Genomic DNA, 25,707 nt, shown 5'->3' on the forward strand with positions numbered 1-25,707 from the left:
CAGTGGGACTTACAGAAGTTGGTGGATGCCTGGCTTATATCATAAGTCATAATGATTGATTGTGTAGCAAGTATGTAGGAGCAAAAGGGGGAGGCAGATAGTTGTTGTAGAAGGGCAGGGTTTATATATGTATACACTTTCAAGTTTCCTGTCGACGAATGGTGATCCCATTCATTTCATAGGGTTTTCTTAGGCAATGAGTACTCAGAGGTGATTTTGACAGTTTCTTCCACTGAAATGTCACCTACAGTTCCTAATATTCACTGGTGGTCCACCATCCAAGTACTAACCAGTGATGACCCTGCTTAGCTTCCAAGATCAGACAGAATCTGATGAGGTTTGGTTATTTAGGCTAGGGTAAAAGTGGACAATTATGGCAACCCTATGTTCACCACAAGGATGTAAAGATGAAAATACCTCCGGCCTAAACAAACATGTCCATCTGTGGCCTTCTGGCTTTACAGAAAGTGCATTGCTATAATTTTATAGGAGATATTGGACTGTAACTGATAAGTCTCTGCCTTTTCTGCATCCTGGGCTTTCATAAATGTAGTCTTCTCCATGGTAAAATGCACAGTAATATTCCGTGACTTCTAAAGAAACATGGGGTTTTAATACCACCCAGCAGATGTTCCAAGACTTTTTAAATAGCTTCCAGCTGAGTTAATGTTCTTAGGCCTGTTCTTTCAAAGTAACGCTTATCAATAAATTATCAACCTCCTTCCTTGTATTTGGTCTATTTTTGTCACAGCATGGCATCGTAACAAAAAGAAACCGGTGCTGTGGCACTCTTGTGTTTTATCCATTAGGAAATAAGGAATGTTCTGGCTGCAGGGCCTTCTACTAAAAATAAACTTTATTTGAAGCACAACTGTCACTTTTCATCTCCTTAGTGAAAAATGCAGGACTTCTTTTTGCCTCACAATACCAGTATATTTTTTTCAGAGAGACATTTAACACAGTAGAATTACTCCTACATGTACTGCCAATGCTAATCTCAAAATTGCCTTCTGAAATTCTCCATCTTATTCGTATGCAACACAATGGAGGAGAGCATATTGCCAAATACTCTCTGGGGAAAGGAGAAATTTTCCCAACAGTTTGGGAGAGGGGCTGCCCAAAAGTAATAAAGTTGCACAGCTTCTTTCTGCTGCTGGTGTTGTTTTTTTGGTCAGCATTGTTGTCCAGCCTCCATTTTGCATCTCCCACTGTGATCCAATTGAGCATAGTTGAGGGGCAGGAATGGGCGCCACCAACAAAAGTGACAGAGCATGTGAAATCGAAGGCTTTCGCAGCTGGTATCCATATTTTTTGTGGGTTTTTCAGGCTATGTGGCCGTGTTCTGGAAGAGTTTAGTCCTGATGTTTCGCCTGCATCTGTGGCTGGCATCTGAAAGAGACATTAGAGACTTGAACATCCACAGATTTTGGTATCCATGGGGGATCCTGGAACCAAACCCCAGCAGATACCAAGAGTCCACTGTATCTTCAGAGATGATACTAATTTAGGCCATTGGAAGGCAATGGAAATGTACTCTAGAAGAAAGAAGCCCTCACATTTTGTGCAGTTGTAAACTCACATATCCTAATGCAGTAAATCCCAAACTCTGGCCTTCCAGATGTTTTGGACTTCAGTTCCCAGAATCCCAGACCATTGGCCAAGATGACTGAGGCTTCTGGGAACTGAAGTCCAAAACATCTGGAGGTCCAGAGTTTGGGCATCACTGTCCTAATGTATAAATTTCTTTGAAGACATCCCAAATCTTGGTCTGAAGCGGTGGCCTCACCCAGCCTTATGGTACACCCAGCCCTGTGTACACTTCTGTAACATCTTGGCCTATATTACTTTGTAGCCCAAATGCTATGGCTTGTTTTTCATTATCTAACACTTTCTTCTGCCAGCTGTCATTTATTATATGAAAAAGGCCACGCCTTGTGGATGTTCCAAAAACTTATTCACAACATTGCTATTTATTTATTTTAGAGGTCAAGTGAAAAACATTTCTGGCACTTAACAAGCTGCTTTTAAGATACAGGGAGGAATTACGTTGAGGAATAATTGAAAAATGTTGTTTTCAACCTTATATGTGTCAGGAGGACAGCTGTTGCACAAACTGTGGCTGGGGAGAATGACCACATCGACCAAATCTTCACCTGGTATATTTTGGCCTAGTTCCACCTACTTCTACTCCATAATGTACAAATTTATGCCATGTATGGGATTATTAGATATAATAAAATTAAAGGAGAAAAAACAGTAAATCAGTTTGAAACACTGATTTGTGAACTGATGCTATGACAAAATGACAACAAATGGTTGTTTAGGATTAAATATGCCAGCTGTGATGTTCATGCAGTTTTACATGAAGCTATGACAGTTAACAGACAGACCGAGCTATGACTATGGAGACCAGGGTTCAAATCCCAGCTCAACCATGAAACCCACTGGGTGACCTTGGGTAAGTCACACTCTCTCAGCCTCAGAGTATGGCAATGGCAAACTTCCTCTGAAGAAACTTGCCAAGAAAACTTCATGATAGGATTGCTATAAGTTGGAAAGGAGTTGAAGGTACACAACAACAACATGACAGTTAAAGTGGTATTAACCTGTTGGAAGATTTTTGCATTCTCTTTCTCCTTCCTCAGATAGATAGGGATTTCCTGCATGCAAGCTCCCCCCATTCAAACTAACCATGTGATGACTAACAGATACTCTCTCAAGATTTTAATCTGAATTGCATGTTTTCAATCTTCCTCTTCTCTTTAAATTTTCTTTGGAAAGATGGTGAGATAAATATTTATTTTTACCTGAACTATTCACTAGCTAGATTAGGATATAGCTTCTATGCAAATATAGATTAAAGCCATTAGTAAACTTTTGTTTGAACTTCAGGCTACTTAGGTTGTTTTTTGGAGCCAGTCTCAGTTCTTAGGGAAGCATAGTTGAGCACATTTCCGCTACTCTGCTGATTTTAAAGTTAAACCCTAACAAGCTTGGTTTTTACATTTTTGATATTTAAATATTTTTTGTTTCCTTACCAAAGGCTGACGCTTTAGGAAACTTAAACTACATAAGTTTCCCACAGCTTGAATGACATTATCCCAACTCAAAGGAAGGGGAAGAAGACTTTCTCCCTTCCTAAAGTAATCTCTGGACATTTTCTCATTGTCTAAAGGAAAACAGCCAAACAACCTGTCCTTATGGCAACCTATCTCCTCAATTTACTCAATTACAGAATGTGCCTGCTGAGCTTCTCCAGCAGCTTTCAGGTTCATCCTAACAGTTGTCTTGTATTGTTACTGTCAACAAGTGGAAAGGTATTTGATGAATTTTCTGCCAGGGGTACAAAATGTGATTGACCCTGCCTATGAGTAGCTGTGGAGCAAGGGTGGCAGTGAAAAATTTGGTCCTTTACCTCTGACAGCAAAATGCTTTAGGCCAGCTGGGGATATATAAGATGTAACTAAATACAGTATATAAGTTTAAAAAGGGAGTACGTATAATGGGGAATGGAGTAGCTATAAGAAATTCCAAAAACAACACAGACTGTCTCCTTAGTACTTATTGGTCTCCCACCCCCAGCAACTGTCCAGCTTTAGATCAGGCAACCATGCTAAGTTATTTGCCCTTCTGTATTTTCTGCTGCTTTTAAAATATCTCATCTACCCCACCCAACATGGTTGGGGAAAGCTCCACTAGGCCAGATGGAGGAAGTTAAGATAGTGAAGACATATGTATATGTGTGTGTGTAGGCCACTAACAAAGTTTCCTCCACTCAGCCAGGCACTGCATGGTTGGTGAAGGCTTTGCATGGTCAGTGAAGGCTAAGCTAGGCCAGGTGGAGGGCTGGGTTGCCATCCTTCTCATATTTGCCACTGCCATCACCACTACAGCATTGTCTACTTGGACCAGCCAAGCCTTTGCTGACCATGCCAAGTGGCAATGCCTCAGCATCACCTCAGGATAAGCCACTGGAGATGGTGGTACTCCAGCCCAGTCTCGCTCTGCCAGCCAGGTAGTTGAATGGTGAAAGAACATTGTTCTAAACTAGAACAATCCAAACTTTCCCTAACTTTTAATATTTTTACAAGCACTGCTTTTAACAGCATATGAGATTTATAGTCCAAAGACTGAAACCTTTCCAAGCAAAACAAAGTTTCATAACTTTGTAAAATAATTTTATTGAACTGTTACTACTGAAACCAAGTTGTACATTTCTTACAAAAAAAATTAACAAGTTAATATATTAACTAACTAATACATAGGCCTTGGAGGCGGCTCCACGATCGGATCTCCGGAACTCCGACCGCAGAGCCGCCTCCAAGGCCCTGGGAGGGAGCCTCTCCGTGGCCGGAGCTCCGGCCGTGGGGTCCTCCAAGGCCTCGCCGAGGCCTGGGAGGGCTCTCCACGGTCGGAGCTCCGGCCGCGGAGAGGCTCCCTCCCAGGCCCCGGCGAGGCCTTGGAGGCGGCTCTGCGATCAGAGCTCCGGCCGCGGAGAGGTTCCCTCCCAGGGCCTTGGAGGCGGCTCCGCGGTCGGAGTTCTGGAGCTCCAACCGCGGAGAGCCCTCCCAGGCCTCGGCGAGGCCTACATATCAAAATGTAGGACCTTTTTAAAAGTCCTACATTTTGATATGTTGTCCTACATTTGTCCCGGTTTGGAGGTCCTGATTTATGGCAACCCTAGCCGGAAGAGATCCGTCTTGACAGCTTTCTTGAAGCTCTCTAGGTTGGTAATTTGACGGATCTCAGAATCCTGGGACTTGTAGTTTTGCAAGGTCTTTATCCTTCTCTGCCAAAGTGTGACTGTGCCTCACAAAACCCAGGATTCTGTAAAATGGAATCACGGCAGCTAAAGTGATATCTAAATAGTGTAGATGGAGCCAGAGAAAAACGAAACCAAGGATTAAAAGTGAGGGGGAAAAACCAAGCGGCAACACAGAGGCAAAGAAGACAAATATTTGTGCCACCCTTTGCTAGCAGTTGTGCAGCCCCTCTGTATTTTAGACTGAAATAACTTCAAGTATTTAGGAGATGGTGTGGAAGGCAGAACTGAAACCGTTAATAATAAGATTGGAAAAGATACAAAGCAGTAGTCTTGTAGTACCATATTCAGCAATTCCTGAGGCAGCAAATACTGAGGAAGCTCAGTATTACTCCATGCTGACTCTTCTTTCCTGCAACCACTCCAACTACTGTGGTCAGCAGCACACAGGGTTTCATTTCCCCCCAATATAGTGATGTTGCACTGAGATTTCACCATGAGGCCTGAAGAAAAGGGGACCAAGGCACGCCTGAGATCTGGAAACTCTAGGTGAGAAGTGGGTAAAGAGACTATTCCTGCTCTCTTATATGGGGAGAGGATAGTGAGAAGGAAATTATGAATGAGCATGAGTGAAAAGGGGAGAGAAAAGCAGAAAGAAAAAGAGTGGAAGAAGGGTGGAGATTAGAAAGAAGGGGGGGTGCTACAAACAGTAATATGCCTTTTCTCTAAGCTTTTAAGTTCCTGTGCACACTGGGTAGCAGAGTAACATATTAAATCTTTATAAAAATAAAAACCCTTCAGCTATGAAATCTGTTGTTATTGTTGGGACTTTATCACACAGGGAAATTTGGGGTTTAAACAGTGATTAATCCCATGAAAATCATGATTAAGATTTTCACACACTTCGCAATTAAAGACCCATTATCCCAGGAATAACCAAGCAATAAACAACAACAAATCATGCATGGGATTTCCCCATGAATGATTTGTTGCTATTTATTGCCTGGTTATTTCTGGGATAATTGCTCTTTAATCGTGATGTCGTGTGAAAATCTTAATTGTGATAGTGTGATTTTCATGAGATAATCACAGTTTAATCCCCTGATTTTCCCAGTGTGATAATGTCCTTAGAATCAACTCCCAGTCACGGGGACCCTGTAGATGAGACATCTCCATGCTCCCCTGTCCTCCGCTGCTCTGCTTAGGTTCTGCAGATTCAAGCCCATGACCTCCCTGATTGAATCTAGCCACCTGTAGTCCATTTCCCCTCTCTTTCTACTACCCTCTACCTTTCCTAGCATTGTTGTCTTTTCTAGTGAATCATGCCTTCACTTAATTTGGCCAAAGTGCAACAGCCTCGGTTTTGTAATCTTGGCTCCCAGGAAGAGTTTGGGCTTTATCTGTTCCAGGACCTATTTATTTGTCTCTTTGGCTGTCCACAGTATTCTCAGCACTCTTCTCCCACACTACATCTCAAATGAATTGATTTTTTTTCTATCCATTTTTTAACTACCCATCTCCCAAATCCATACATGGTGTTGAGGAATACAATGGCTTGGACAATTGTAACTTTAGTGCTCAGTTGTATATCTTTACATTTTAGGATCTTATCTAATTCTTTAATAGATGGCCTTCCCATTCCTAGTCTTCTCCTGATTTCTTGACTGCAGTCTCTTTTCTGGTTAATATTTGATCCAAGGTATGGAAAATCTTTAACTATTTAGATTTCCTCATTATCTAGGTTGAACTTATGTAGAACCTCTGTGGGCATTATTTTTGTTTTCTTTATGTCCAGCACTAAGCCTGCCTTTGCATTTTCTTCTTTGGCAAATGAAAATAAAATAAATTTGATAAATAAAATAAATGTAGTCTTGATGCTGTATATTTAATAGGAGTAAATTTAGGAGAAGTTATGTTTAAGAAAATAAATGATCAGGATGCAGAGATTATTATTGAGTTAGTATTGCTTTTACGTTCAGAACAAGAAAAAGGTGTGTTTGAGGGAGAAGTATTCTCTTTCTGTGTCATGCGTGTCATAAAAAAGAAGATATTTTACATAAATTTTATATTTATGTCAATGTTACTTTAAATGTTTGGGAAATTAGCTTTGCAAGAGGGTGGATAACCTTTAGGAATGTTTGTATCTGTTTATACCAGTAATAACTCCAGATCTGGGTGAATTAAGGTTTTATTTAGAAAAATATAGCATACAATTACAAACATACAATTGCAATCCACACAGACACAGCATTCAGAGCCAGCCAAAATGGAAATATGGAAACTGGATAGCGGCGTTTGAGGGTTTTTTTTAAAGGAGGGTGATATTTACCTGTCTGAAGAGTAGACCACGGAAAGCAGGAGAGTCTCAGACTGAAGTCTGAGGGTGACCCAGAACATATACGGAGTGCAACCTGGGACAATTGCAAGTATACTCTGTGCGCAAAGGCTCGATTTTTGAGACCAATATTTATACCTGAAAACTAGATTCTGGGGAAGGGCTATTTGGCAAGGTAACAAAGGCCTAATGTTCTTTCCCAGGAATTGACAATGGGATTCCAGACTAGTTGATGACTTTAAATTTAAGGTGATAAAAACAGTGATTGGATCAGGATGACACCAGGGTGAATGGACAGGGAGGTTGGCAGGACGTAGAGAGAGAGAACTGGCTTACTACTTCAATGCAATGAAACCTCCTTTGTCTCTTGGTGGAGTGGACTTGGAGGAAGGAAGGAGTACATCCATGCAGTCTTGATTGTGTTATTACCTGGATCTTCCACATGCCTTGAGTCTTTTCTCCTGGGAACTGTACCTAGTGTTCCTAAAGGTCATCACAAGCTCTCAAGAACACGCTGCCTCCAGATATGAACTATGAAAATATGGGGACCCCAAATACAGGATATGCAGGGTGTGCTAACACAATGTAGCACAACTCTGCAGGCTGGGAGCCTGGTGCTCCGGTTGGGGGTTGGGAGAGCATGGATAGAGTTGCTCATAGACTGGACACCATATCAGTCTGGCATCAGTGAAATGGGAGGTTTGGCGTGAACACAGTTGCATCTGTCAGATGTTTTGGATCAGTTGGCATTAGACAGAGCCAAGGAGGGTGTCACCCTAGTAATCCATGAATCAACTAATGGTTAGCTGTACTGCTCAGAGATATTTTCTTTTTCTTTAGAAAGCTGACCTGAAACACTGGTTTTCCTGGTGAGGCTAGAAAAAGAACATCAAAAATTCCCTAGCAGCAGCAAGTGCAAGTATTGTATAGACTATGGATTTCTGCAGAGTTGATAAAACAACTGTAGAGCTTTAACATTCTGCTACAGGTTGCCATCAAGAAGCCAACCTAGGTAAGTGTGTTTTAAATTTAATGTAATGCTTCTGATATTAACAGCAGAGTCCAATGCATGTTTACCCAGTAGTATACCCAACTGTGACCAGTTGTGCATACACCCTAATAAAGGTTTTTAATCTGGCTACAAACCTGTGGGAAGTCAGACAATCCAAGGCATTTTGCTGCCTGAAGTGAAAGAAAAAATGGGTTTCCTCCCATGCAGAGAGGTTGGCAACACGGGCAATGTGAGAGGGTCTCAGTTGCTACTGGAGGGCAGCAGGCTAGTTTGGGAGAGTCAGGACAGGCTAGGTGGCAAACCTAAGTTTGGGGCTCTACAGACTGCCCTAGCCAGATTGGGGCTGTGGCAACCACACTCCATAACCCCGATCTGACCTTTCGAGGGTGCAAAAAGGAGCCGCAAAAAAGGGTGCCATAGCCACAGCTGCATGACTATATGGTGCTTCTTCAGCACTGTGTCATATTGGGGATTATTCACTTGCATGATTCTGCTGACAGTTCTATCACTGGAACTGAAAAGGTAGCAGTACCCATTTACCACTCCACCCCCTTCCCTGTACGTTCCCAAAATATGCTCCAAAGAGTGGGGAAAACTTTCAGTTCTGATTTTCAGGTGGCATAGTAGAGGGAAGAGAAATTTACATCATACTAGTGGCAGAGCACTGTCACAATGTTGGATTTAGGCTATTGTCAACTCAAATGTAAATTCCATTGACATCAGTGGGGCTCATGTAAAAGAAATGTTTATTGATTAGCCCTTAGGCCATTTCAGAATAACACAAAATAACGCTAAAACAAGTAAAACACACTGTAAAATCCTATAGAAATTCTAAAGCAAATAGAAAAGAACTAAAATGTAATAACATGGACTCTGAAATGTATATAGAGTGCTGTATGGCTGTAAAACAATATAAGTACATTAGAAGTACAGTACCTAAAAATGAGACATTGTTATAAAACTGATCATAAAAATCTACACCACAGGTTCAAGATACAAACATGGATAAAAAATTAAAAACAAATGTTTTACAACATTAAGATGATAATACATAAGGTAATAAAATTGAACATGAAGCATCACACGATGGGGCTCATGTTAATAGGGCTACACCCTAAGGACTGTATTAATTGTTCACGTTATTTTGAAGAATGTTGTGTGCACTGATGGCATTACCAGAGCCAGAAGATAAGGTATTAAATGCTAATACATTGCCTCTAGCTCATTACTTTTGGTAGTGGGAACTGACAAAGCTATTTCAAAATTCCCTGCAGCAGGAATTTGAGGGGTGGGAGAAACAATATTCATTTTAGGGAGTGTCCATCCCTGCCTCTGAAACTGATCTCTGCTTTCTATGAGTTTATTCTTTATTAAAACTGGAATCAAACCCACATGGAGACAGGTGCTAATGGTGTAAGCATTACTGCAGTGTTATAATGGTGGTAGAGTATTTTAGAAGTGAGAGGCAGTGTGGCATAGTGGTTTCAGACCAGTGTTCGATTCCTCGCTCAGTAATAAAACCCACTGGGTGACCTTGGGTAAGTCACACCTTCTCAGCCTCAGGAGAAGGCAATGGCAAATCTTCTCTGAACAAATTTTGCCAAGAAAATCTCATGATAGGTTCGCCTTAGGGTTGCCATAAGTTGGAAACTACTTGAAGGCACACAACAACAACAACAACAATTTTAGAACCATAGCCGTAGAGAATGCTTGCTCACAGAAATTGTTAGTACTATTAGCGTTTCGGGGAGGCTTCCAGAATGTTACTAGCTTTTCACCAAAACCATCACTGTCCCCATTGAGTAGAAAGTGAGAGCCAGCACTGTTGTAGTGGTTTGGATGTTTGAGCAGGACTTCAGAAGACCAAGGTTCAAATCCACACACAGCCATGGAAGCTCTTTGGACAAGTCCCATTTCTGTCCCTCAGAGGAAGGCAATGGCAAACCTCCTCTGAGTACATCGTTCTTGGATAATCCTAGAATAAGGTTGGAGTAGATTTTAAGGCATATAACAAGAACAGAAAGCAAACAAAGTCCTGTTTTCAGGAGCAGAAGCTGAACAGCTTTGTAGCCTCCTACTGTGCTTGGGAAAGGGAAATGTACCAATACCCTCAAAATAGAAATGGAATGGGTTAACAATACAGTGGATAATGTGGTTAGTTTATTTCCAGCCCAGTAATAGTAACAGTAGTGAGTAATTTAACAAGTTAATTCCTCATTTTTAAAAATTATTTGTTACCCTACTGAGAACGAGAGCCTACCCGAATATGGAGATCAGGTAGATTTGGCTGGAGAGCACTAATGTATGTAGACAGGATAGGTCTTTTGAGGCTGGAATCTGCATAATCCCTTCACACAGATATTTGATGGAGGGCAATGCACCAGGTACTTGCCAAAAGTCTGGAAATCAAACGGCACTTACCTCTGGAAATGACATATTTTTGTGTGAGACATCTAGACTGCTTGCCTTAATATTTCCCCAAACCTATAGCCATTCTTCCTTCTGGAAAAAATCCTTTCAACTTCTTAGAAACTGCCTCAGATCCCATTTCTCCATATATATATATATATATATATATATGTGCGCCTGTTTTGGGCAACCAAAATTTGGTTTTCCCTGAACACAGATAGAAACTCTGTCTGTTTCTCCCTTGACTTCTTGGCACAAGCAGACTCACTCATGCTGAACAAGACTCATCCACTCCCATCAGAGCTCCATGCCTGAATCTGGTAACACTTTGCCCGCTGTTAAAACTCTTTGAATTTGCTATCAATGACCATCTTTTACACCATTAGCTTGTCTCTATGGGTGAGCGAATGTTGGTAGATTGGGGGGGGGGGGGGGAATAATATCAGAGTTAATTTCCGTAAGATGTTCGGCGTACCATTTTAAAATATACAGACATCAGATAAATTTAATAACCATGAATTGTCCCTTGATATATTGTTCCAAAATAGTAGATCAGGACTTATCCCAGTCACAGATAAACAGGAAACCAAGGTACAAATACCCTTTAGAATTAAATGTGATTTCAAGTTAAAAGTTGATGACACAGCTTCTCCTTGAAAGTCATTTCCCCACCTGTTTTCATATTTTTATTACTTCATGGGACAGTAAGAAATATAAAGTAAAAACGGATGGCTTTAAAGCAAGTTGTCTTGCCATAGACCTTTCTTTTCAGTATCCTATTCAGTTGACCTTCATTAATCATTTATTTATTCATTATTTATTATTTATTTATGGTATTTATACCCCGCCCTTCAGCCCTAAAGGCTATCAGAAATATGTGAAATGACATGCACCTCTTTATTTCCCTGCATTTTCTGACTCTGAATCTTGGCTTGTTTCCCTTTAAAGACACACACACACACACATGACTTCAGTGATTTTTGTGGTTCACAAATACAATGATCTCTTGGGCATAATATGGAACAAGATACACTGACTTGGGTTTCGTTCTTGTTTTGCTATGTTTTCATCAAAAGATGACAACTGCTGTAGCAAAACTCCAAGCCTGCCTGTTTGCATGACTATGAGAGATCAAATAGGGTTGTCTCTTTTGTTCTTTTAAGCTGGGTATCATTTGTTGGGCTAACAGCATTCATGCGACATGAAAGCTTTGATTAGGAAATATATCGCAGTGGATGTTATCTTAAACTGTTTGGTGTGGTGGGAAGGTGAGGATTTTAATCTCTTTTCCCATTCCTAATTCAACACTTCAGTCAATACATTAGTAGAAGGCAATTGGGTGCTTCCTAAAGGCTTATGATTAGCTTCTATTGGAAACTGAATGTTATATTAGAATCTGGATTTAGTACTGAGTCACTGCTTGGGCTCTAGTCCAATGCTGGAGGTCACATCAAGGTGGGTAGTGACCTCCATATCAGGAGGCAGCAAACCCGCTCTGTAGTTTCATAACTTTATTGGAGCTTTCCAAAGTGCTGGACATATTTTGGGGAGGGGTTCATCTCCTTTAACATGTGAATTAAAACCTGGAGTGGAGTCATTATTATACTATTATACTGACAGAGAAGCCACCAGCCGACATATTTTTAGAAAGAATACTGATGGTGAGTTCTTCTATACTGCTTTGTACCTGTGTATTTGGGCACTGTCTCTCAATGCTGGCACGTATAAAGCATGGAAGTTTAGGATGAATTTAGACAGAGGCCTTCATGGGCTGCAATCTGTGTAGGCACTTAACCAGAAATAATAATGTTACAATCAGTGGAGCCAATGAGAATGAGCAACCTAACTGCAGCCCAGCTCTAGTCAGTTGGAAGAACAGCTGTGCTACTATAATAAATTTACACCATCTGAAAGAGTCTCATTGGGACTATTTTTGACTGTCCATGATTGTAAATACCCTGTAACATTCCAACACCCGCCCAATCCCACTCAGATGCCTCCTATACCAAGGCAGAAGAGAAGAAGAATAATTAAAAAAAGCTTTTCCTTGAGCAAAGATGGATATTGACGAACCTTAAAATGGCAATTTCTCCACTGTTTGAGCAGCTCAGACAAGAACTATCATAGCCTGAAACACTGACATAGTCCCAGCACACATTCCAGGTATGTTTGCATTGAGTTTCTCTTTCCGGGTACAGCATGTCTTATCACAGAGCTCTTAATCATGTCTGTTGGTCTGCAGTACTATTTGCCTTTTAGAAGTCAGATTATTCTAATATAACTACAAACCTATTTCAAAACACACAATCATGAAATAGACAGAAGCCAACTAGGAATAAGACACAGAAAAAATAACATCAACTACAGCTGTTGTTCTCTAAAGAAGGAGAAAGTAATTAGAACTTGGACAAACGAAGCCAAAATTTGCTTTTGGAACAAATCTCAAACATTAAGTATCTTTGCATGTATTGTCTTGCAAACTATGGACTCTGCACAGAAGTTAAGCTAATAAGAGTCATCCCCCCACTGACTTGGCTTGAAAAATGTTCATGCTTGTTTTTTAAAAAAAGATATTATACAGAACTAAAATTTGGGAAACATTATGTCTCATTGAACTTGGAATTCAGTGATGGGCACCCTGAGATCACTCCAATTCTTGTTTCCAAACTATATGCTTATGAGTTGTGATGGCAGTGCTCTGGGTAGTCTTCCAAACTGGACCAACATTTTGCCTATGGCAGATGAGTGACCAGAGCTTGGAAATAAACAATTAAAAATGACAAATTCCTCCTCCTAATAAATTATGTACAACAACATTACAATATAATAGTAAGTTAGCAAGGAGTAATTTCAGTCCTTTTGTAATGTAACTCTAACTTTTAATAACTTCTATAATTATGGAGGCATGGAGGAGGAGTGTGAAGGAGTATCACATGGTTTATGCGCTGCCTTTGAGCTTTACTGCACAAGCCTCATTCTCATCACTGCACATCTTTGCAATTGCATGATTGCCCTACCATCATGTGCACGTATGGACCCCTCTTAACTCTGTTTCTCTGCCCTCTACCCTACCCAGCATTCCTTCTGGGATCCCCCCCCACACACACACACACTGTTTTGTACAATTCTAGAGCTTTGCTACTATGATTTAATTTGGAATTTTTTAAAAAAGAGAATAAAAATGGTAATTGGGCTGTTTGGTAATAATGAGGGGGAGAAGGATAGGGGGAGAAGAGGGGACACTGACACCAAGTGACTGGCAATCGTGCCAGTGACCTGTCAGCAACATTTCATACCCGGGGACTAGCATAGTTGGGAGGTCATTAACAGGTTTCCCCTGTCAATAAAAAGGGACAACCTAATTTGTAAGCTGCTCTGATGGCCTTTTGGCTGAAGAGTGGGGTATGTATAAATAAATAAATAAATAAATAATTGTGGCACAGGATGCAACAGCTATGGGTCAGAGGCAGTGGCATGCGATAAGTATTGCCAAAGTAGTTTCCCCCCCAGATCGAATTGTGGTTTAAAAGCTGTGTGCAGTAATCTTCTTTGCCTCTAGTGCCCTGAGGTTTGTTCCAGGTGGATGGGAGGGGAATTTGTTTTGCACCATAGACCAGTTACTTTCCAAAGAGTATTAGTAAGGTGGGGTGGGTTACAGCAGAAGTTTCAAGAGACAATTTTTACTCTAAGATCTGTGAACTGCACTAGCCCTAGAAATGGAGGGAGAGTAATAGCCGGTTGTCTACTTCAGTTTAAATTTTTATAAAGCATCGAGAACATATGTCTGATGTGTGTATTTGGAGGCTTTCCAGCCTCTAGAAAGACAAACACATTGCTCTTGGAAACCTCTCCAAATGGTTTTTGCATATAGTTATTGGAAGGGGGCATCCAAGGAGACTCTGGGGGGTTCCAGACACTGCAAAAACAGCATTAGGGGCCATAGGATGGATGGATGGATGGATGGATGGATGGATGGATAGATAGATAGATAGATAGATGGCCTGGAGCCAACATGTTGGCTGCCTTTTGTGGCAGTTATTGCAAGTGGCAATTTGTCAACAGAAAACACGGGTTTCTGCTGCATATTTCAATATCATTGAGCAAGCAGCTGATAAAATGGAATTTCAAAACAATAGACTGAAAAAGTATTTGTGTAGCTTGATCTGGTTCCATTAAATAATGTGAAGGCAGTTTAATAATATGAAATTATTTTAAACAAATTTGTTCAGGAAAATTAGCTAGAAGAAATAATAAGGTATCCAACTACAAGAGCACCAACGCTTCTTCCATTTCATAGATGTCCTCTGTGGTTTTGGATAGACTATCGAGGAACATTCTTTCTGTTCTGAGTCACTGAAGAAATGGGAGAGTTGACTGTGGAGGATATTCCTCGGTAATTGTAGAAGTGTGGCATCTAGAAGCGGAAATGATATAAACATTTTGGAATGAGGAGCAACCATATTGTAAAGCAGAGAGTCCACACTGGAGAAAAACCTCCTGACAAGTTCCTCCAAATTATCAGATTTCAATTGACATTACAGTAAAATGTCTTCTTCTTTTTTTGCAATTCTGATTCTGTGATTAAATGGATGAAATTGCCCACAATTGTACTTTGTACACCATTCACCATACGTCTCTGCATTCTGCAATATATATATATATATATATATATATATATATATATATATTAATTGCTAAAAACAACTTCAACAATACAATAATGTTCAATGACATATTCCATATTGTTTCAGGGCTCTTTCACACTACAGAGTTATAGCACTTTAATTCCACTTTAATTGTCATAGCAAAATCCTGTGGAATCCTGGAATAGGCAGCAGAGAGAGGGGCCTTTTGAATCTCCAGGCAGAAACCAAATTACAAACCCCAGGAAGCTTCCTTAGGAGGTAGCCATGTCAAATGAAGTGGGATCATAGTGCTATAACTGTGTACTGTGGAAGAGCCCTATGGAACTTCAGTTACTAGATTTCAGCATTCCATACAACAATCCTTGAAAGAATACCTGCATTATATCCACGTTGGTGATGAGGAGACTGAGGCAAAATGCCTTGCAGAAGCCCACCTAGAGAGTTTAAGCTTAAGTGAGATATGAATTCCCAAGTGTGTATTTGCAGGACAACAGCCTTTACTGGTTTAATCCGCACTGCAGAAATAAGGAGGTTTGACACTACTTTAACTGCTATAGCTCAGAGTGATGGAATCCTGGGATCTGTAGTTTGTTGTGGCACCAAAGCTCTCTGAGAGAAATATCTCACAAAACTACAAATCTCAGGATTCCATAGCACTGAGCCATGACAGTTTGGATGCAGTCTCAGTCTCTCTTTTACAGGGCCCTATCACTATCACTGATTTTGGAGGAAAGTAATTTAACCTTCATTTAACCTTCCAGACACTTTGGTTTGACTCCCATATGTTATTTGAAACATGAAAGCTTCTCAGGCTCCCATATCCGCCAGAGACCCTCACCCCACAGCCCTAATTGTGTCGGGCGGATGCCATGGTAGATAGCGAGCACAGCACTGTTTCCTTTTCCATACAAACACTGGTGTGGTGATTCATCTATGTGACGAGTATTTTCTTACTCTTCTTGCAGTGGTATAAACAGTCAAATTTAAACTTCCCAAATTGCCAAGGGTGTATTTCCACCTTCCCTGCTGTTTAGGACAAACACATTTTTTTCTATCTGGTCTTTTTCAAAGGAAGAAAAAACACCCCAGCAGATCTCACTGGAAAGGAAAGCCAAACTCTATGTTTTTCTGTCCATTTGCTTACAGATTTGAGAGTGACCCTCAGACATAAGGTACACTTTTTGATTCAAGAGAATTAAACTGGTAAGTGTGCTTCTCTCTCTTTCCTCCCTTCATTTACTTTTTGGTGTTTTGTTTCTCTTAATGTGTGTATTCTCTTATGTATGTACATGCTCTCTTTCAAGCTAATAATAAGCTTTCTAAAGTGTGGTTTCTACATTTATGCCAGGAAAGCAGGTGGTAGAGTTCACAGTATTCATTCAGGCTGCATGTTTTCAGTATACATTTTCAGAGTGGAGGAAGAACAAATTAAAACAGTCTCCCCCCTCGACCCAAAAGTCTTTCTCAGTTAGCCTCCATTGGACTGGAGCCCTTTCTGTGGAAGAAAGAAAACTCAAGAACCAGCTTGGTGGGTTTGAGAAAAAAACGCATAGGGCTGCTGGTTAGAATATGTAAAAGTATTTGCTTGACAGACCAAATAAATTCTTTCTCATTAACTTCTGTTCACTGCAGTTCTTGACATGTTTGTGGTTGTAGGGTGGAGAGCTTGCTGTTTTCTAGTAGTCTTGCCATATATACTCAACTAGAAGTCGGCCTCATGTACAAGTCAAGGGCAAGTTTTGGGGTCAAAATTATGGATTTTGATATGACTCGTGGATAAGTCAAGGGTAAAATCTAGGGGCATGTAACAAAGGATCTAAAGGATGATGCAAAGGAAAACAATGCCAAAGAACTTACAAAATTCTACATATATACAGTACCTATATTGACCTGTGAATAAGTCGACTCATGTTTTTTTGGGTCAATTTTTTGACTAAAATTTCTAGACTTATACATGAGTTATACATTACTTATACAGTAATCCTAGAGTATTGATTTTTTTCTTTGGAGATAAAACAATACATGGATAGAAAAGGACTTTTCCAAAAGCAAAGAAATTGACGAGGAAATTTTAATAACCAGAAGGGCCAGCCCTACTATTAGGAAAAGTGAGCCAGCTGCTTCAGGCAATAGATTTGGGCTATTGTGAAAAGGGAACAAAGTGGTCATTCTTTAATTTGTTGTCACTGCATCCCCCCCTGTATAATGCAGATTGCTGAAAGAAGATTGTGAGATGTTTTGCCTCATGTGACAGTGTGTTTTGGCTTACTCTGGACACTCATCACCTTGACTTGACGGGGAGATGCCATATGCTGTTCTGCTCAAGGCAGCAGTGTCCCAGGTCAGCCCTGATAAGCATGACTTTCACAACCTTCATGGCATATGTAGAGCATATGATTAAGTAAGCAAAGCCCAGAGGGGTGGGGAAAAACAAAACAAATTGGCACCAACAAAGATATACTTCCATTCCCATTCCATCCATCATGCTTGTCTCTGAACTCAGCTTTGCTCCCCCACCCAGACTTTGGTTGCCAACCAAGAGCTTTCTCCCCAGTGCCGGGCCTCTCCCACTGTCAAAACATTTTTTGGTTCCACCATCATCATTGGCTCCATCATTATTATGGTATAATGTTGTCTTAGATCACTCTCCATTCTGTATACCACTTAAACAGACATGCCAACCTTAATCTCTCCCATATATACTATTATAAAGATTTCTTGCACACGCATCACTGGCCTAAATCGAATCCGTTGTGTGGCTCTTCTTTATTTGTGCAAAACAACCTGTTGAAGTTTGTGCTTTTGGGGTCAAACCTACCCTCTTGTCCCTATTCTGCTGCCCATAATGATGTGGCTTTTGTTTTATTTTGGGTTATGATAGGGATTGTGAAGTCAAAGGCTTTCATGACCAGCATCCACAGTTTTTTGTGGGTTTTTCAGGCTATGTGGCCATGTTCTAGAAGAGTTTATTCCTGATGTTTCACTAGCATCTATGGCTGGCATCTTCAGAGAATGCAGCTTCAGCATTTTCTGAAGATGCTAGCCACAGATACTGGTGAAATGTCAGGAATATACACTTTTCTAGAACATGGCCACATAGCCCAAAAAACCCCACATAAAACTATGTTAGGGATTGTTTCTCTGGCAATGATGAACCAGAATTTTAACAAAATCACCTGTCAGCCAGGGAAGGGAGCATTTGTTGTTGAAAGAGACCGTGAAGCCTATGTAACTAGCCAAGGCTATACTCATACTGCACAATTACCTTTCACTTGATAGAACTTTGACTGGTACAACTCTGTTCTACAGCTTCCTGGGATTTGCAATTTGGTGAGCACTTATCCTATAGCAGCTTCAAGGCTTTCTTGGCAACAAATTCTAAATACTTCACCAAACTAAATCCCATGATACCATACAATCTAAAGCTTGGCAGTTAAAGTACTATCAACCTGCCTAAATGTTGTAGTGCAGACACGTCCCATATCTCAGAGAAACATATGATCTTCAGTCTTTGTGATGGAAAGCGGAGGTGTCTTCTGCTTGTTTTGAGTGGTGGAAAATACTAGCTGGAGGTACTACAGAAGTTTATTAGGAAGTAATCAGCTGGGGCCAAGATGCCATGTGTCCAAAGTGACCTTACCTAGGTATCTCACTTGTCCTGTAAAACAATGAGGAATGGTTCAGTTCGGCTAGGCCTAACTTATAAAATGCATAGGAGAAACATATGTATGTTGCTGTATTACAAATTGTTTCAGTTGGGTAGGATGAGAACTAGTGCAGAATGGAAGTCTCCAAATCGCAGCCTCACAAGAGGCTAATGGAAGGGCCACACCTGGAGTGGGGGACAACTTTATTGCTGGTGCATTAATTTACGTAATTACAACAATTTATACCTTGTCTTTCTGCATTGTTAGTGTGTTCGTCTCATAATTAATGAAATTTAACAACAGCAAAAATCTCAACTATAGCAGCACAATTTTAAAAAAAAGGAGACAAGAAAACAAAACAAAAAATGATGTCTCCAAAATCATTATTGCAATGGCTGAGGAAAGCTACCATTCTGGAAATTGATTTTCTAGGAAAGCACCGTGACCTTGAGAGGAAGCAGACTCTGCTGTTTCTTTCCTGGAAAATACTTTTACTTTTTTAGTTCTGACAAAGTTTTGAACAAGGTTTTTCTATGGAATACATTTGTATGGAATGGGATGGGCATGGAGTGGAAAATAATAGAGTATACAGGTCAGCAATTTACTTTGCACTACTTTCCTGAGAATGGAGAAGCATCTTCAGCAGACTGTCAGCATAACGTAAAATAAAGAGAATTTGTGCGTTCATCTTTTCCTTCACATTCTGGGTAACAGCCTTGTTTGCAAAAGTCAGGTTTTTTTTTTAAAGTATCCTAGAGTGAATTATCACACATGAAATCATGCATTGCTGAATTCCCACATCTTGCTTTCATTGTCTTTGGACTTTAAAACCTATGCTAAACCCTAATCATAAGCCCATGGGATGCAGAAATAACACACAGTGTTCACTCAAACCACAAAAGCATCTCCATGTTCTTGAAGACCTGCCAACTCTTGGACCTCTTCTAGATTCTAGGAGTCCTTTCCATTTGTGGTGACCTGTTTGGGATTGTATGTCAACAGCATGGATTTTTCTTCTTCTATAAACTTGATTCAAAACTTTCCAATAGCAATAAAAACTCTTAGACAAATTAGACACTGAATTTGAGTCAAAGGCCCCCAGGTTGCACTGTCAGTGAGGCTTACTCCTAAGTAGGCATGCCTAGCATTAAAAGCATACAATGAAATAGTAACATCTATGTTATATTGGCTAGTGTACTATGGGAGCTGTTAGAAAAGAAGCTCAGCCTCTCCACCATTTGGACAAATTCTTGAGCAATTTGCCTCCAAATATCTGTTTTGTCTGGGAAGAGTAGATGAACTTGAGATTTAGGGGGATCATAAAACAGGAAAGCAAATTCTCTGAGGATGTTGGGCTGTCCTCTCCATTACAATGGCAATTGGTGTCCCCTGGGGCTGGTTGGGAGGACAGCAGGGTCACCAGAGTTGGGACATCTAGTGTACCATTCAATTAGTTTGCTATCTAATTTGCTACCCAGCCTTTTTCCTTCCAAAGACCCTGTATACTTGAGCAATGCATTATGAACTTACTTTTCAATTGTCTCTGGGATGCGAATAGAAATATGAAGAAATGTTGCCATTGGCAAGATTCTCCGTTAGATGGCCAATCTCATGGAGAAACTTGCCAGTGACAACATTTCTTCATATTTGTATTTTTATATTCTTGTATACTGAGGGAGGATGAACCAGGTCAAGATTTACATCTGCAAGTGAGAATAAAAAAAAACTTCAAGTATGTTCAGTGTTGCCTTATCCTGGGAAAGGCTGTTAAGGAATCCCTGCCTGGCCTCGAAATCAAAATGGGGAATGCTGAGGAAAAGAGCAATACTTAGCTGGAAATATATGATACCTAAGAGCTATGCTTCTTAAACGACCTGATGGGGGACCCCCAATCTTTTATGGACCAGTACAATATTTGTCCCCTTTGGCTACAATTGTTTCTTTCCTTCAAAATGTCAAGGGCCAGCAGCTCATGGAGCATCTGTCAGTCCACTGAACACCACTTTGAGTAACACTTTGCCTTAGACTACAGTTCTGCCATCAGTGATGGTGTAACATTAGTCAGGGAAAGAGTCAATATAAATTAACAACTTCTACTCAATGCAATGGGCAGCCACCATTGCTATAGTCATTCCTTCCCCCAATTCTAGTTCATATATCTCAGTTTTGAAATGCAACTCACCAACAAGTTGTGATGTTACCCTTGTGCAGTGGTCCCCAAACTGTGCTCTTTATGGGATTTTGGACTTCAAGCTCCCAGAATCCCAGACTATTGGCCAACATGGCTGAGGCTTCTGGGAGCTGAAGTCCAAAATCTCTTAAAGGGCACAGTTTGGGGACTACTGCCCTAGTGTAAAAGGATCCACATATGTAGTGGCACAATAAGGTACCTTTGACTTTCCTTACAGGAGTTTATGCTATTAGCAGCAGCCAAAAATACTTTGCATCGGGTTTAAGGAGAGACTGAAGCCACGTGCTTGAATACTTCTAAAATCAAAGGACTTAACCTTGGTATCTATGAGTTACTCTGATGTTTCACTTTTTAAAAACCTGTTCTGTCATAGAACTTTATCACAGGGGGGAAATGGGGGAAAACAGGATTAAAAAGGTATTTTCCTGGCAAAGCCCTAAGATCACAGCAAATATTTTCAGATGATGTCACAATTAGAGAGGACTTATCCCAAGAATAACCAGGGAATAACTAGCAACAAATCATTCACGGGGAAATCCTGTGAATTGTTTCTTGCTGGTTATTCCTTGGTTATTCCTGGGATAAATTCTCTCTAATCACGATGTGTCTTGTCGCAATCTTGAGACTTTGCTGCAAAAATGCCTTTTTAATCCTGGCTTTTCCCCCATGTGATAAAGTCCATATTCTCAGAATAAGGTCCTTTATCAACACTCACACTCACGCTTTCACTCCATATCAATTACCATGCAAAGTGGTCTGTGTTTAGAGTTAAGGCATTTAAACAGAAGTAAGGTTGAACTGAATAACAGACAGTAACTATATCTTTGGCTGAAACTGACTGAACCTCTTGCCTTATGATAACTGAAGACTATTCCTAATTTGAAATTACTCATAATTGCAGCTGTTTAGATGATTTCTTAATGTTTACAGTATATTTTTAAATGACTCATATGGGCGGTAGTGGTATTTCTGCAAATTCCACATCCCCAAGGGAGGGATTACATGCATGGATCTTTATTCTTGAACAAAAACAAGTGGTTTTCCCTAAATGTTATATTTGCTGGGATACACCTGCCCATACCACCCCAGATAAATGCACATCTTTTAGCTAGATGTTAAAGTCTGAAATGAAAAGTTTAATCATCAATTTGGCTAGAAGAAAGCATATGCACTTGCTCTTGAGCTCTGTGTTTTGGTAAATGGATGAGTAGGTGGAACAAACAACGGTGAGTTCAATCCCTTCTATACAAGAATGTTTATTAAAATTGTTGGAAAAGGCTGAATTAGATAAATTGACATGTTTAATAAATTACAAAAGTCTAGGAAGGTTTACAGAAACTTGGGATCCAGTAATGAAATATTTAAGTAACAAATGGGTAGTAATGCCAATTATTGGATTTAGAGACTAATGAAATTGTATAATACACTGGCATATTTGGGGAAAACAAGTTTGGTCGAACCATTAATGATAGAATCAAAAAAGTGAAACATTAGAAGAAAAGGACAGAGTAAAAATGTACTATTATACTGAGCATAGTTAGATTTGGAAGAATAGAAGGAACAGCGCTGTGCAAATCTACAGCGCTATATAAATAAAGTATAATAATAATAATAATAATAATAATAATAATACCAAAATGTTTGAAATAATGGATAAAATCACCTTCAAAATGAATGTTTGTTTATCTATTATATTCATTGGTTTTACGTCTATGTCTAATTTTATAGTATTTATGTTATATTGAATTTTTAAAAATCTTGAATGTTTTTCTTTCCATATATTGCCAAAATGCATTTTTCGCCCTGTGAGGAAAGCTCAGTGTAGTATCATGGTTAGAAGGACAGGAGGTCCAGTTTTCAAGCCTGTATTCAATCATGATGCTCTCTGGGTGGCCTTCGGCCATCCTTTCCCCCTTTGTGTGACCTGACTTTTAAAGTTATTGCAAGGATAAAGTATATGGAAGGGAGGAGATCAACATATTTCACATCCACATTCAAGAAAAACTGGGATATAAATGTCACTAATAAATGAATAAAATAATAAAGCCATGCTGATGGAAGCTGGTCAAGCTGTTTGGTGTGCCTAAGAGAAAAGAGAATGCATATCCTGCCCCAGGATATTAAACAGCATACATTTATAAGTTTGGTTACCAAAATAGAAATCATAAGAAAAGTGGAAGCTGGTGAAAGAAAAATATGTCCCCAGGTATATTTTGAAAGATGCCTTAATGTTGTCTCTAGAAGGTTAAAATGTTTTTGTTTGCTTATGCAATGCTTTCCTGGCCTGTTTCCCCCCCCCCCCCTGTTTTGTTTCACATGTACGTGTTGTTGGTTCAGCAAATGAAAGTTTGCTGAAACATGTTGAGCTGCTCTTCTTTTTTGTGATGTACGAATCTGTCCCTATCCTTTCCATGTTTTTTCTGCTTCTGGTACCAAATTTTCAGTTAGAGATGTAAATGTCCAGGAAGACATCCCACTCATTAACTGAGGTATACCTGTAACTGGGATGCCTATTCCTAATGGAGGACTTGTTTACATTTGCCTGAATACTCTGGGCTGCCCCCCAAGTATTCTGGCCTCGAATCCTCGCCTTCCCTCTTGCAGCAAAACACAACGATGACTGACGGCTGTCTTCCCATGTCATACCTGTGAGCTGGCTGTTGCTGCTGCTGTGGGCACAGGTTGGTCTGAGGTTAGTATGAGGTGCTCAGCCACTTTCTGGCCTCAGAGCAACTTGGCAGTGATGCTCACAGGGACCACATGGGAAGGGAGCCAACTGTCATTGCTGCATTTTGCTTCACACTTTCTGGAAAACGTGGAGCGAAAGGTAAGTCTATTTAATGCAGGACAAGGGATGGAAACCCTGAATCAGGCCTGGGCATTGTGTAAACACCCAGACCCAACTAGGGATTTTGAGGCTATGTAGTGCAAACAGCATAGCCCAGGGGGATTCGGAGTACATAGTTAATATGGGTAAGCCCACAATGACCCCTAGTCACAGGCTATATTCAGAGATTTGTGCCATTGCAGAGACCAGTGTAAGCCATACCTAGAAATGAAATCTCTTCCATTGTGAATAGAATGAAGCTGCAAATGTTTCAAGCTGGGTTTTATCATCAAGGTTTCTAAGATTAATTTTCAAAATTGCCACATCAATTATTCCCTTATGGGCAATTTAGCCAGCCACTCTTGGCACATGCTGTTCCAAGTACATTTGCATTGCATGTTTTGATTTAGTTAGCAATGAAGTTAATTAAACCTAATGAGGCTGAGTGGCATATGAAAATTCTCGGTAGTATGACTGAAATTCTCAAATGAAAATCGAGAACTCTCAAAAGCTTCTTTTGGCTTGAAACTCTGCCATGTTCCTTTGCTCTCCTCAAGGTGCCACATTTGTACCTGAAATGCAACCTTTGCTTTTAACCTAGGACACTGTGGAGATTATCACACCTGGAAATCCCACCGGGATAGACGCAGGATTGAAGAGTAAAAAACGGGTGTCATTGAACACAGCTGCAGCATTTATCCAGTGGCTTTTCAAAAATGAGAACTTGCCATTTTTGAAAAGTCTCTGAATAAACACGGCTGGTGGGGAGGGGGGCTGCAGACAGGTTGGGCTGTGGCTGTGTGCAATAACATCTGGTTTTGACTGTTCAATCCCACATCTATCCTGGTGGGATTTCCAGGTGTGATAATCTCCTTTGTAGACTCTGTTTAAGATTGTACTACTCAACATTTTATGACTTCTTTAGCTGACCACTGTTTCTGTTACTATAGAATGTAATAGTATTCTGTCAATTGATAATTCAAACTGCCTTTTTTCCCCTGTGTTACGTGTTTGGTATTAATTGTTTCCCCATTGTTTTAAAATGTTTGATTTACAGACCAACTTTTATTGTTTAAATGTGGGCTATTTCTCATGCGCCTCTCTGCAGTTTGATACCACTTTAACTGTCATGGCTACATCCTGAGATTTGTAGTTTGGTGAGGCATTGGAGAAGCACCCTGGTAGAAAATTGTAAAGGCCTCTCTCTCAACTGCCAGTCCAAGGATTCCATAGTGTAGAACCATGGCTGTTAAGTGGAATCATAGTGCTATAATTTTGTAGTGTGAAAGAGCCCCCAATTTCTGACACTGTTGCAGTAGAAAAACTAAACATTTTGGGATACGAAAACAGTTTTGGGTTTTTTCCTCAACCTGTTTTCTTGGGGAGGAGGGAACACAAGGATAGCTGTCTTCTCTCCATATCTTTTCCCTCATGGATCAAAAGGAATTTGAGAAGGCTGGTTTTGAGAGGGAAACCAGCAAGCTATAAGCTACTCTTTGGGTGCATCTACACTTTAGAAATAATGCAGTTTGACACTACTTTAACTGCCATAGGCTGATACTACAGATTCCTGAGATTTATGGCTTTGTGAAGCAGAAGAACTCTTTGGTAGGGAAGGCTAAAGACCTTGTAAAACTACAAACCTTAGGATTCCTTAGGATGGAGTTACAGCATTTAAAGTGATGTCAAAGTGCATTATTTCTACAGTGTGAACGCACCCTTTGATGTAGATGGGGATCAATGATCTGGGTGCCATTCACTAAAATAGCAGTATGATTCCACTTTAATTGTCATGGCTGCATCTTATGGAATCCTAGGAGTTGTGGTTTGGTCAGAGGCCCCAGAGGAGGATTGAAAAGGCCCCTCTCTCAACTGGGA

The 25,707-nt window shown here is 40.2% G+C and overlaps 1 protein-coding gene across 1 annotated transcript in view; it reads left to right on the plus strand.

The window, feature by feature from the left end:
• CMKLR2 (chemerin chemokine-like receptor 2) overlaps window positions 1-25,707 on the plus strand; it is a 31,685-nt gene that overhangs the window by 2,431 nt on the left and 3,547 nt on the right. The window contains exons 2-3 of the mRNA XM_089523232.1: window positions 7,938-8,109; window positions 16,236-16,367. The gene's annotated coding sequence lies outside the window, so the exon portion shown is untranslated. The remainder of the gene's footprint in view (window positions 1-7,937; window positions 8,110-16,235; window positions 16,368-25,707) is intronic.

This window comes from Sceloporus occidentalis, unplaced genomic scaffold (genome assembly GCF_023333645.1).
Source record: "Sceloporus occidentalis isolate IW3139 unplaced genomic scaffold, rSceOcc1.0.p SCAF_4, whole genome shotgun sequence".
Classification (NCBI taxonomy): domain Eukaryota; kingdom Metazoa; phylum Chordata; class Lepidosauria; order Squamata; family Phrynosomatidae; genus Sceloporus; species Sceloporus occidentalis.